This window comes from Ammodytes marinus, assembly GCF_949987685.1.
Source record: "Ammodytes marinus genome assembly, chromosome: 12".
In the NCBI taxonomy this organism is placed as follows: Eukaryota; Metazoa; Chordata; class Actinopteri; order Uranoscopiformes; family Ammodytidae; genus Ammodytes; species Ammodytes marinus.
In genome coordinates, this window is record NC_137216.1 from 16,341,845 (window position 1) to 16,355,828 (window position 13,984).

The following is a 13,984-nucleotide window of genomic DNA, read 5'->3' on the forward strand; positions in this document are numbered from 1 at the left end:
TATGCGGGAACGGATTAAATCTGAGTGAAATTAAAACTGACGCTCTGTTCTGGGTCCATTGAAGATAATTGCTATTTTTTGCTCATGTCTCAAGAAGACATTAAGGCTTTTTTTTCTTAAAGGCATAGATTTTTTTTTATTATTTTTCATTTTATTGAGATCAAATGGAATGTAAAGATTGGGATTCAGGCCTTAATAGCAGACTAACATTTGCCATTGATGTGTCTCAGTAGGCTTGCATTAAACCTTTGATTTCAGAGTTTAAAGGTGACATTATTGGCCAATTAATTGATTAGTCGGTCAATACAAAAGGGGAGGGCGGGGGGTGGCATAGTCCATTATTCATTTCAATAGCCTACATGTAGGGGGAAAAAACTGTCTTCAAGTGTGAAAATATTCGCTGGATATTCGATTGTTCAGATCAATCAGGAGTCAAACAACTCTGTTTGTTTCTGAAATGGTGACTCTTCACAAGTTGGTTTTTACCCGAGAAAAATAATAGATTAATGAAAGAGGAATAGTTGCAGCCCTATTAGCAATAACACTGGGTGAGAGAAACGTACCTGCATGAAGACAGACAGGTGAGCTGTTAAGGTGTCACGGAGGAGCAGTGGTTGTACCATTTTGTTAGCCAGGCAGGTCTACAACTGATGTGAGACAAAGCAAAACATCAACATGACTAACATTGTAAACTGAAAAAAAAACAGTTTCAGTTTCACAGAGCCTTTGGTTATTAACTAAATGGAACACACACGAGTAATATCAACTCTTTGTTATGCTTGTAAAACAAACATTTACCCACTGAATCTCCTAGCATCTTGTGCTATCCCTCTACATACAGTGCATAGGTTGACAAAATTTGTAACCAAGGAAACTACCATCTCACCTTCCATTGGTTTATTCAACAACACGAACCTCCTCGGGAACGCCCCTTGCTCTTGTGGCGACCAATCGGGACTGCGCACTGCTCTCCCACATTTTCACTGACGTCATGCACGCTCGCATTGCCTGGGATCGCCGGTGGAGGCAGGGAGCAGCGGAGGGGTCGTCTTCTTTCGCTGCTCGACTGTGGCTTCATGGAGGCGCGTTTCACTCTTCCACATGCATGGGACTAAACGACGGGACTTTACCGATGAATTTACGTGTTTAAATGTAGACCAGAGCAGCAGTTTAGCCAGCGCAACAACAGTCCTCTAAGGTATTTCATTGCTTTTTTCCCTCTATCTCTCTTTCTCTCCTTCTTCACTAACTGCAGAAGAATTGGGGCAAAACGCATGGAAAAAAATAAAAGTATCTGTGCGCGAGGCAGGCGCCTATGGACTGCTGCTTGAACTCGTAAAGTTGGGAATTCCCTGCATAAAGAAGTGTTTTTTTCTGTTGGTAGCCAGCCTATCCTATCTGTGCGTGTTGTGGCACAACTTCTTCACAGCGGGAAAGACCCTAATACTAAGCTAATCTTGTTCTTGTGACTGAATCTTCACACACCTTTCCGAGTGAGAGCCCTTCACTCTGCCTGACGATGTCTCGTGGCTTAACCGTTGGGATGAAAACTTAGCTGGCCAACGTAACAGAAAACTGTTCCGGCGTTAGTTTTTTTTAAACTCCAGTGCAGAAAAAAAACTACTGACTTTACTATGATATTGCCCTTGAAAGCGCGTTGCTAAGTGGTGAAGTAAAAGGCAGGTGAGCTTAGAGTGTGGGAATCTTTGGAATGCGAGGTCGCCGAGGGGCGGATATCCAGACTCTCCTCTCCCACAAGATAAGCTTACCTTTACCCTCACGTTCACTCTCGCTACATTCAAAATACGCCATATTTAATTACCCTAATCTGCTATTTAAGCAGTTTTTTTTATATAGGTTACAAGAAACGAATGCTATGTCTTTGCACACTACAAGAATACCCTACATTTTAGGACAACATGGACTCACCTTTATTGCCCCGGAAGCTGTGCAAAAAAAAACAGTGAGTTTACCTGACCTAATAATAGCCTGCATTAAAGGGCTGCATTATTTAGCCTGCTTAATTAGCTAGGTAGTTGTCTTAACTCTTAAGTCCTTTCACTCACGTAGGATTTCTAAGCATAGTATAGGCTCATGTCCTTCACCATGCCCCACTTTGGTTTAAAAAGTAGGCTAGGTCTGATTTAGACGTGCCTCGCTCAACTATTCAACTCATATATTTCTTGCAACCCATGCTTGTCTGTATGAACTGTCACTAAAAATCACAGTGTGACACTGAGGAATGCCATTGTGACTGGAATAGAGAATATGCCATTCAACTTAAGTCCCTCCGTCGTGTCATGTTCTAGTGTCTGGCTGAAACCCAAGCAGGGAAAACTCATTACGTTATGATGGTCAAGCCTAACGTGCCGTTTGTCAAAGGAAAGATGCTGGCCTGCACAGCAGTGCTTTAAGTATCTCGGTTGCCATGCAGGTGTGGGAAAAAAGGTCACCTGCCTGCATTACTGATATGACCACAGTGCAAGTTATAATATATATATTTTTTTCAGAGTTGACATGCATTTGGCTAACGAGATCATATGTGAACTCTGTCTCACACTCGTTCAATCTCACATGGGCACACACACTAAAAAGGGAGCTCTATGTTACTCCCCTCGTGATTCACATTACTGCACTAGACACACACTCTCTGCCACACAGCTTAAAACCATTTAAGGGGGGCTTATTGTGAAATTGAAGGGACAGCGGGATGTTGGTTTGAGAGTCAACCTCCCCCATGTTTTTTTTAGTAGTTTCTGCTTGTGCCCTAAGCAGTGACACTCTTTGTTTTGCACAAGGAGACAGGTTTTTGCGGGCCAGCTATTCACTCAGCAGCTTTCCCGGTTCTTTTGTCAAGCTCCATGTTGTTCATCACTCTTTCTGAACAACATATTGACAAGCATCTTAGTGAGACTTTCTGTATTGATGGAGGTACTAGTATGTGTATAGGAGAGTATCATTTGCATGAAGAACAACCTTTTGCCTCAGTAGACAAAAACACAAATGTGCTTGCAAAAGACCTTTTGTGTGTTGGTGTAATTGTTGGATCCAGTCTTCACGGTGAGTTCTTTTTAATGGGAACTGACAACGGTGGAATGGTTAAGCGCCCTTTGGCGGGCCTCGCGTATTTTCTTCACACCCCAATGCTGGCCCGACATCAAGGCTTTAGTCCTCATCCCTATGATACACGTCAGATTAGCTTTTTTCTACCACGATCAAAAAGTATTGTGCCCCTATTTTGACAAAGGTAAATTGACAGTCACAGCCTGTACGCCTTTAAACAAAATGGGTATTTGCCTTGTGTCACTGCTGAAGTATATCAACATCTTCCATCAGTCAGGCAAGAGAAGGTCAGCATCCCTTGTGTGCAATTCAATCAGTCAAGTGCTCTTAGATGTGGAGCATTTACAGAGTGGCAGTCAGCTTTTAGTGTTTTATTTACTCCTCTAGAAACCCTTGAAAATGTACTTTTGGAAAAAACAAAACACCAAAGACGAATAGTTAGATTTTTTTTATTCTTAATATGTAAACTTTGAAAAGTGCATTGTCGTGAATCATACAGTTTTGACATGGAGGATTCCAAGCTCAACAGTTAATAATTAATGTTAGGTGATGTCCTACCCTATATTTCAATTAGCTTTTTTGGTCCAAAATCCAACTATTTAAAGAAACCAAGTGCATGTAGAGTATATTCGGCCTTGAGAACGGCTTATAAGCGCGTATGTGCAGCTGATTGTTGATCTAACTGGATAGATAGATCCCAGAAAGAGGCCCAGATTTCATGCTTTTGGTTGGATCCCGGACAGCTGAAGATAATACAGGAGGACACAAAGCATGTCAGCGCTTTCAGAGATTAGGTGCACAATAGATTTTTGTCCAGTAAAATAGCCCTCCACAGGCCCGACATGCTGAGTCTGAAAGACAGCCCCTCGTCAGTGTCTATGCTATGGACAGCAGCAGCGGTAAAAGAGACAGGGTTTTTCTACTGTTGTTTGCTCCACATGTGGCCTTACTACTACGGTCTTGCTAGCGCATTGCTCCAACAATCTATCTGCGCCTGCCTAGCTGCAGAATTACCTCAACAGGGCACATAATACCTTGTTGAATATTTCAACGCTCTACTACTCACATTATCACCCCAGGCCAAAGCTCTCTTTTTATTGATGGTAAAAGGAGAAGTGTTGCAGGAGTCCATACTATTTGAATGCATGAAATATAACAAATACGCACCACTGAAAACACCATTGTAGTCTCTATGTCTTGACCTAAAATCACACTTAAGGCTTAATAGGACTTCTACACTTTTGTTTAAGACGATAGAGCTATACGATGTTGTTATGGCAGCAAGTAGTGATTGATTGGCCAACACAGTTTACGACTGTGTGTAAAACACATTTCATGCCATGCACACGTATTAAACCAGCAGGCTCTTCCAGGGGATAAACTGGTACCAGCAAATGTTTGTCTATTTTTACTCAAGTTGATTCTCATACTTGTTGACTTGTTTTCTGTCAATTGACTGATCACTTCATTGGCTTATAGTGTCAGCACGCAAGCAACAAACATAAACTTAGACCATGTGCGTCTCGGTTAAGACTTTTTTTAAACTCAAATAGCTTGTTTGTGGGATCAGGTATCACCTCAAAATGGTATACGAGTGCACCCAGTGGCTGGATTTAGTTAGAATGTGAAGGCATCTCCCCAATGTCAGGTTACATGACCACAAGGCTAATGCCTCGTGCCTCTTCCCAGACTACAAGGGAGAAAACTGAAACAATCTGATTTGTCTGCATCACCTCTTTCCATAAAGCGCCCGCTAAGAAGCAGAATATACACTTTCTGAAATGTCAAGGCATTAAAAAAACTGACATGGAGTCAAATTAACTCTTTTAAAGGGGAGTTGTAGGCATTGGAAGCACATAACATTTTAAAATTACATTTTTCTAGCTCCAAAACTTTAAATTTGGTTGTGGAGTTGGAAGGCAGGTGTGGGCTGTGTGATATCAAAGCTGATACTGAATCCTTTATTACCTTTGTCAGAGTAACTTGATAGTGACAACATCAAAGCTGAAAAAGCTGTAGCCTTAAGGCAGTGGTTCACACACAGATAGATACACTAAAACAAAGAGTTTTTTTCTTATGTGTGTCTAGAACAAAGCTGGGTTATCAGATCTAGGATTCTCTGCTGAGATGCAGAGGACATACATCAGAACAACTAGCAATTTTCTGTCTAATGTCCAAAGTGTTGATGTTTCAATACACTATGATTTTTATGTCACCAGCTTTCAAACCCGTCCAGGGGATTGTTTTCATTTCAGGAAGAATAGTTTTTCTGGCATACAAATACAAAGTGTACTCTTGTCCTGCATGCACCAGTAACCCTGAACGATGGCAAGCCCCAGTTTTGGATGGACATTCACTCCAAGATGCCCACACAACATTTAAGAGTGTCTGTTGTTGCCGAGAAACTCCAAAAATGCTGAGAAAACTATTTATCAGTAAGCAGTTGTATGACATCACACATTATGGTAAAACAACTTCAGTTTTATATATCAGCTCATTGGTATTTTTACTTATATCAATAAATATAGTAGGATTAAATCGAACTAACTGCCTTCAGATTACCACAAATGCCCTATCTCCTGGACCACTGTGGACGGCTGTGGCGAAGCCGGTAGGGTGGTGGTTCACTTGGTTGCAGGGTCGGTGGTTCGATCCCCGCCTACCCACCACATGTCGAAGTGTTCCTGGGCAAGACACTGAACCCTAAATTGCTCCCGATAGTTAGCTTGCACTCTGCGTGGTAGCTGCTGCTATCGATGTATGGGTGTGTGTGTGTGATTGGGTGAATTTGTAATGTAAAGCGCTTTGTAATGTAAAGCGTCTGTGAAAAACCAGGGGAAAGCACTATATAAGTGGAGTCGATTTTCGACCATTTACTGCAACTCCACAAAACATAGGCTAAAATAAAAAAAAACAAAAAAACACACTGAATCATTGCAAATAAATCAGTACTTATGGATACGGCGTAACCTGCGTTATAATCTTATTTATTTTTCCTGGATGCCTCGACATAGCCAATTACCAGCACTTTTAAATCGTTGCACATCAAGCATGCTGCATGCTTATTGTCTCCCTGACGTCAATGAGATGGTATTTAACAACAAGACATTTTTCGATATTCGATGCTATGGAGGCATTTTGGTCGGTGCTAAAAAAGCAACAAACTTGGATATCCATCCCCATTGTTATGTAATTCATTGGATATAATAAAATTATTTGCAGAAGTATCTCTAGTGATGACGATCACGATGGCACCCACACACGTGCAATCTGTAGCACCCATAAGGATATAAATTCTAGACAGGCCTTCACAAAAAACCTCTGCAGAAAGGCAAAGTCATGGACGTCCCCCCATGAATCATTAGAGTACAACTAAAGGGGAATATATTTTATCAACTTGTGGGATGTGATTTATTTTTTCAATTAAATCCCCTTTGATAGATTATCCTTATAGTGCCATCTAACAGAAACTCTACATCCCCCACAGTACGCAGTGACATTGCACTGGGAGATAATCGCCTTTTGCCGGTCTGTGCAAGAGTCCCGGGAATGTTTTGAACAATTTAAATATTTAAAAAAAAAAGTGTGGATATCCAGTACAGTGTATACCCACTTGAATTTAATCATTGCTTCAAAATGCCAGCTGGTGCCTGTTGGCTGACCTGACATTTATGTACGTAACTACCATAACATTCTCTCTGTCTTTCTGCGTCATGGTTCAATGCATGTCTTTTGCCTCAAGGTCAAGGTACAGGAATTGATTTGACACATTTCACTTATTCCAGATATTGCTTTGGTTTGATTCATATTGATCTTAAAGGTATGCTATTATTCCTTTTCAATTTTAAATGTGGATTATTTTCTTCAATCCAAAATAACAGCCCTTGGCAATGTGACCTTTTTTCCTAACTTTACTTTAGCACTTTCTGTTAAATGGAATAGGTAGGCAATCACTGCTCTTCGTCCTTCATCTTTATCGAGATGCGTATGTTAATTCTGTCATCACTAGTGGATAACATTGACTCCCTAACTAATTACAGATGCATGGTTCAGTTAAACAGTAGCGTGTTAGCTTTTTATGTGAACTGTTTTTGCAATACCCATAAAAGTTCAAGCTGTTTTGTTTCAACTCTCATTGCCTTTTGAGTTGTGCTATTTAACCTGCCATCTCTGGAACCCCTTTGTGTAACTCTCCACTGCAGGGAGATCACTAAATAGTCAGTGTGCAGACCAAATCTGATTATCCTTGATATACAGTCATATGAAAAAGTTTGGGAACCCCTCTCAGCCGGCATTATAATTGACTCTGCTTTCACAAAAAAAATATAAAAGTGGTATGTCTTTAATTTACCAGGAACAGCTAAGTACTGGGATGTTTTCCAAACAAAGATTTTTTGAAAAGCAGTATTTGGTTGTATGAAATAAAATAAAATGTGAAAAACTGTCTGTGCAAAAATTTGGGTACCCTTGTGGTTTTGTTGATTTTAATGCCTGTAACAGCATGTAAAACTGATGACTTTAAACACAAAGTTGGTTGGATTATGTTGTTAAGCCTTGAACCTCATAGAAATGTCTGTTTAATCATGAGAAAATGTATTTTAGGTGCCTAAATGCAAGTTGCACTTCTCTTTGACTCTCTGCTGAAGTGAGACAGAATGGGATCATCAAAACAGCTCCCAAAAGATCTGAAAAACAAAGATTGTTCATTGTCATGGTTTAGGGGAAGGCTACAAGAAGCTTTCCCAAAGGTTTCAATTGTCAATTTCGACTGTAGGGAACGTTGTCAGGAAATGGAAGGACACAGGCACAGTGGCAGTTAAACCCAGGCATGGCAGACCAAGAAAAAAACAGGAGCGGCATAGGTGGAGGATTGTGAGAATGGTTGCACACAACCCACAGATCACCTCCAAAGACCTGCAAGAACATCTGGCTGCAGATTGTGTATCTGTACATCGTTCAACAATTCAGCGCAATTTGCACCAAAACATCTGCTTTTTATAAAGACCAAATAACTTAATTTTTGTCTCATCAGTCCAAAGCATTTTCTTCCAATATGAATCTGGCTTGTCTAAATGAGCTTTTGCATACTCCATGCAACTGTATCTGTGGCGTGGGCGCAGAAAGGGCTTCCTTCTCATCACCTAGCCATACAGATGTTTTGGTGCAAATTGCACTGATTTGTTGAACCATGTACAGATACACAATCTGCAGCCAGATGTTCTTGCAGGTCTTTGGAGGTGATCTTTGGGTTGTGTGCAACCATTCTCACAATCCGCCGCATATGCCGCTCTTGTACTTTTCTTGGTCTGCTAGACCTGGGTTTAACTGCAACTGTGCCTGTGTCCTTCCATTCCCTGACAACGTTCCTTACAGTAGAAATTGACAATTGAAACCTTTGGGAAAGCTTCTTGTAGCCTTCCCCTAAACCATGATAATGAATAATCTTTGTTTTTAAGATCTTTTGGGAGCAGTTTTGATGATCCCATTCTGTCTCACTTCAGCAGAGAGTCAAAGAGAAGTGCAACTTGCATTTAGGCACCTAAAATACATTTTCTCATGATTAAACAGACATTTCTATGAGGTTCAAGGCTTAACAACATAATCCAACCAACTTTGTGTTTAAATTCATCAGTTTTACATGCTGTTACAGGCATTAAAATCAACAAAACCACAAGGGTACCCATATTTTTGCACAGCCAGTTTTTCACATTTTATTTTATTTTATACAACCAAATACTGCTTTTCAAAAAATCTTTGTTTGGAAAACATCCCAGTACTTAGCTGTTCCTGGTAAATTAAAGACATACCACTTTTATATTTTTTTTGTGAAAGCAGAGTCAATTATAATGCCGGCTGAGAGGGGTTCCCAAACTTTTTCATATGATTGTATGTAAATATGTTTTCTTTATTTTGACTATATCCTTTATTTTCAGGCAAATGTTAATGTGAAGTTTATGTTAAAGGGGGAGATCATAATAGGTCAGTGCAAGGCCCCTTGCTTAAGAGAGTCGAACAGTCTGAAGTGTACAGAATTATAGATGAGGTTTTCCCTTATGAGGAGTGACTGAAAGAGGTGGTAGATACTGTGTTGGAGGGCCGGTTATTTTAGTCAGCTTAACTGCTTAAACTATGTTGTAAGCATTTAAGGCATTCTAGCATGAGCAGTCAGATGATCTTAATTGTCATCCTTGCCAATAGAAAACCAAATTGTGCTCCGGGAATGTAAAATATTCTTATCACAGACCGAGGTTCTCCTATGTTAGGGTTGGTAATGAGGCTTCTCCCCGTATGACGACATTCGTTGAAAAACAACGAAAAAGGTGCATTTTGCATAATAAGTGACCTTTTAATATCACATCACAGTACACATTACTCAAGGTAGCGGGATGTTATGGTATTGCAATTTGCAACAGAAATGGCCATGTAAGTATTATTCAACTCATAATGGAGAAATTATTAAATACCATCTATTCTACATTATAAGTCTAGGGAGTTTAGGATGCCAAAATGGCATTTAAACTAAACAGCACTATCAATTATTTACAATCTGGTTAATTTCACTGAGGGCAACTTTGCTTTATGTTGATAACTATGTTTCTGTTTTAAAGTTTGTTTAAGCAATTATCAGTAGTAGCTGCACTGCATTTGTATGGAAAGCAGTAATCTGTCCCATGACCCCGCCCGTCCACTAGGCAGTGCCAATGCAAATCAGACGTCAGGAAGTACATGGGCCAGCCTCTGCCTATCCATCTCCCTCTATGAGCTTGTTTCATAATACTTGACAGGAACATGGGTTTCCTCTATTTTTTTTGCATTTAACAAGTTAACCAAGGTTCAGAAGTCACTTAACAGTGCAAATCAGTTCTCTAATCAAAATATTTTGCTTCTTGTTGTATAGAACAGTTACAATACTGAAACACTTTTTTGCAAAGCTTGAAGCCAATACACCAGAGTATACTTGTACAGATGTAGAGCCTGGAGCTTGTCGATTAAATTAAAAACAAGAGTAGTTGTTTTTTGGTTCATATAACACCTTTTCATCCTTAAATATTAAAGGATTTTATGATTTTCCATAATGTAGCCCTGATCACTGTCAAACATGCATTTCCCAGCTTGTTCAAAGCATTCTTGATTGCTATGTTTGTTTTGCATAGTTCATCCCAGTTCACCATGACATTTGAAACCCTTCTTAACGTGAGTGTGGATTTGTATTTTAAATTACTTTTTTTACTTGGTTGTTCCTGTGCAAATAGGACAGCTACAAGTTAAGTAAGGTAGCAGGAGTGATTGGTTGAGGCAGGAATCCTAACATGATTCAATATGTATTGCTGTCATTGAGGTTTTACATTTAAGATTTTTAACATTTCTGATTCTAATACATTTTATCAAGGTCAAGTAAGTTGACATGTTCTTGCAGAGCTTTCACTTAAGCTCAGAAGACAGCTAAAGGCATGCCTGTTGACCAAGCAAAGCAACACATTTTTCCACACAATTCCTTCTTCAGCATTTCACCTCATGATGGTATGTCGATATGTTGGATGTATAATTTACAAACAGTCATGAAGTTGTTTTGGAGTTTTGGAGCAATAGCTATAACAAAAACATTTTGGTAACTGAATCTCGTTTCTCCCTACCAACACTGCTAGACATAAACAAAACTGAAAATAATTTGTGGTCATATTAATAATCTTTATTTTTTTAACAGGAACTGTTACTATTATATTTTTTATATCAGAGCATGGTGTTGTATGGCACGATGTAAGCCGTCAGTCTTTCGTCTCCCCATTCGTCACAACAAGCCTACGAAATTGCCCTTTTTATGAAGACGAAGTCAGCTAAACTAGATTAATACAATTCATAGCTTTGTGATTGATTAGATTTCTGTCGGCAGTTCATCTCCTGCTGTAATCAGTCTTAATAGAAGGTGCTGAGTGAGCGCAGTTATTCACGTCAGAGACACCATACACTGAGAGAGCCAGGACTTCCAATAGCGGAACATTTGTAATGCAATTTTTTTAACTTTTCAATTTATTCCCAATTGGATCGGTATTTCTGTCAACCTCTCTCTCAGAACCCTACACGACATATAAAATTCAAACACAGATCATCATTTGATAACCATCTGATTATGCTAAGCAGTGGGACAGTAGCTTGACACAGTAAATGGAGTGTGTAGGGTTGATAAAAATCAAGACATTTTTTTTTAAATGAGCTGAAATAATGAACGTCCCAGTTTGCAGTGAATTATTTTAAAGGTCTTTGTCAATTATCTTAGTGCATAAATAATCTGTGACATTTTTATTAGACACAAGTTTACTCTTTCAACTTCTCTAGAGGTAGTGTACAGAGCATTTGTATGCCGTAATTCCTCACGGGGAAGCACAGCTGTTGTAGTTGTTGTGCTTGCATTTTAACTGCACGCAAACAGTCATTAGTGTGTTAAACAAAATTGTCTGACAATGTGTGAAAAGATGAAGCGCAAAACTCTGATTCTATTTAAGGGTTTTGCATGCAATCGCAATAGTTCACGTTGCTTTCTTTCACAACATATTACTGTTGGTGAAACTTTGACAACAACTGAGACTTGAGTTGAGCCTCTGCTCCCCATTAATTGTGAGCAAAATGGAGCATGATCATTAGTTGTTCACGCAAAGTTGGTCTTGGTGTTTCTACTGCTCTACACACACAGTGCAAACATGGCTTATTTGGTCTGCAGTCATCTTCCTTGCGTCCTCTTTGTGTAAACATATCTGTCGAGATAAAGTGCAGCTCAGGGAGTGTTCACACTCTGTGACATTGGCCTGTGTGCTTTTGTGTGGTTGCATAGACTGCACAATGACTGTGTTTCCTGCCTTTTTAATCAGACACAAGCCCTGCCCTATGGATACACATGCTAGGATAGGCCTCGGGTTATTGCAACATTTGTCGGGGTGAGGTTCAAGGCGTGAGGTAGGCACGGGTGCAGCTTCTGAATCATTGCTTTTTGAACTTTTGCACGTTCACTTTGTCGAGAAGCTGGAGGTGATGCTGAGGACTATTGTCTCTCTATTCCATAGATTGGCTCACCTTGTTAAATCCTATATCAACAGAAGGACAGGTAAGTGTCTATTTAAAGGGGGCTGCAGCATTCTCTGTGGCTCATTCAGGGCAATGATTGATAGAGTGATTTTGTTTGCATGTGTTTTTTGCTCTGGAAAGGGGAATTTCCTTTCCTGTTGGGTGTGATATGAGCAAAGCATTTTCAGCTATTGAGAGCAGCAGAAAGTGAAACATCTAGGAATCTGATAATAACTCTATTTGTGTTTTGCTGCTGGCAAGTCCATCATGCAGTGACTAAGAATCTTTCTTCAGTCTTCCTCAAATCAATTTTCCATGTTGATAGTATACGTAATAGTGTGCTCCCTGGAGCTAACCAATGACATGCAGTATGTATAAGGGGACCATTTGTATATTTGTTTTAACCACGTTCTCAGATCAGCTCAGAGCAATTACTTGTGTGAGGGTTTTCGGCAGTCAGCACTACCTAACCATGTGTTAAGCCTAACGGCCTCTGCACACATGCTACCTCTACTGCGCTTCTACCTCGCGTCTGCGTCTGACTTTTGTCACTGACCGTGTAATCAACCTAGAGCGGGCACACATCCAACCTCAGACGCACTGCTGATGCGCGTCTGAGGCACGTCTGCAGCGACGCTCCCCTTTACCTCAGGAGGCTCGCCTATTTTTTTCTGAGAGCCGCGCGTCTCTTTCATTTAATTTATTTATTACGGCTCACGGCCATAGCACTTGGCATGGAGCACACAATTCAAATTAAATCATTACAAACAAACAATGGTGTACGGCAAGGACAAAACAAAAAATAAAAATAAACATTACTTAAACAATGGCAGGACATTTCTCAGAAAGGCTCCTGTTTTAACAATAACCCCTGTTTTTTCTGACCTCAAAAGCAAAATCAATTTTAACTTAGATGGAAAATAAACATAATATTTTGGCAGGTATTTTTCTCTATAGTACACTTCATTTACATTTTTACACTCAAAAAGAACATGGGTCTCTCTGCTTTAACTGATAGAGAAATACTCTGCTGAGTCATATTGACTTAATACCAGCAGCTTTCGCTGTAGTTTCACCATTTCCTGGTGTGTCCCTTTCAAAATAAAACTTCCAACAAGCGAAAATGTGGCAAAAAATAAATAAAATAAAAAAGGCAATGGGGCGCACGGATTACTGTCCAGACTCAATATTAGACTCAATATAAATCATATGCATCATAAATTACACGAAAGAACTTCATTTTTAATGGGAATTATCTATGAAAACACTATGTAGAAAGATAGGGCTTTTAGAAGCAGCGCTGCAGCAGCAGCAGCAGCAGCTGCTGAGACGTTCCATGTGTGTCCGAGAAAAGTCAGAGAGACGCAGCAGTAAGGTAAGGCGACGCGCTCCAGAGGTAGACGCAGGATGTGTGCAGAGGCCGTAATGGCATGTACAGTATAGTGATTTTAGAACATTTGAATTGCTGTAAAAAACATTATGCTGTTGTCGTGAATGCCTTTTGAGCTGATGCAAAAAAAATTCTACCCCATCTTCATTCTTAGTTTTTATTCTTGGGAAAACTGAGGCTCAAATGTATTATTGTTCATTTCTGTGATTTCTGATTCATTATACTGGAGCAAAAATTTTAGGTTTTATCAGGGAAGTCAATGCTTTCAGTCTGAAAGCAATTAAGCATTGTGTGGGTCTTTGGGGACGTTGTTGTAGCTGCTGATGGATTAGTCATAGGAATGTATTTGTCCCCACCAAGCTTCCACATGCTACATTACCGAGCTGCTGGGTAGAAGCAAGAGAGAGGGAGCGCGTGGGTTTTCATTAAGTCTGATTTCCACTGATCAGCTCCTCCTGCACAAGCTGAAGTTGT

General features: G+C 39.9%; 1 protein-coding gene across 1 annotated transcript in view; it reads left to right on the forward strand.

The window, feature by feature from the left end:
- Positions 1-1,031: 1,031 nt before the first annotated feature.
- The window catches only part of pkp4 (plakophilin 4), an 80,852-nt gene continuing 67,899 nt past the window's right edge, over positions 1,032-13,984 (forward strand). Inside the window, exon 1 of the mRNA XM_080038582.1 lies at positions 1,032-1,198. The gene's annotated coding sequence lies outside the window, so the exon portion shown is untranslated. The remainder of the gene's footprint in view (positions 1,199-13,984) is intronic.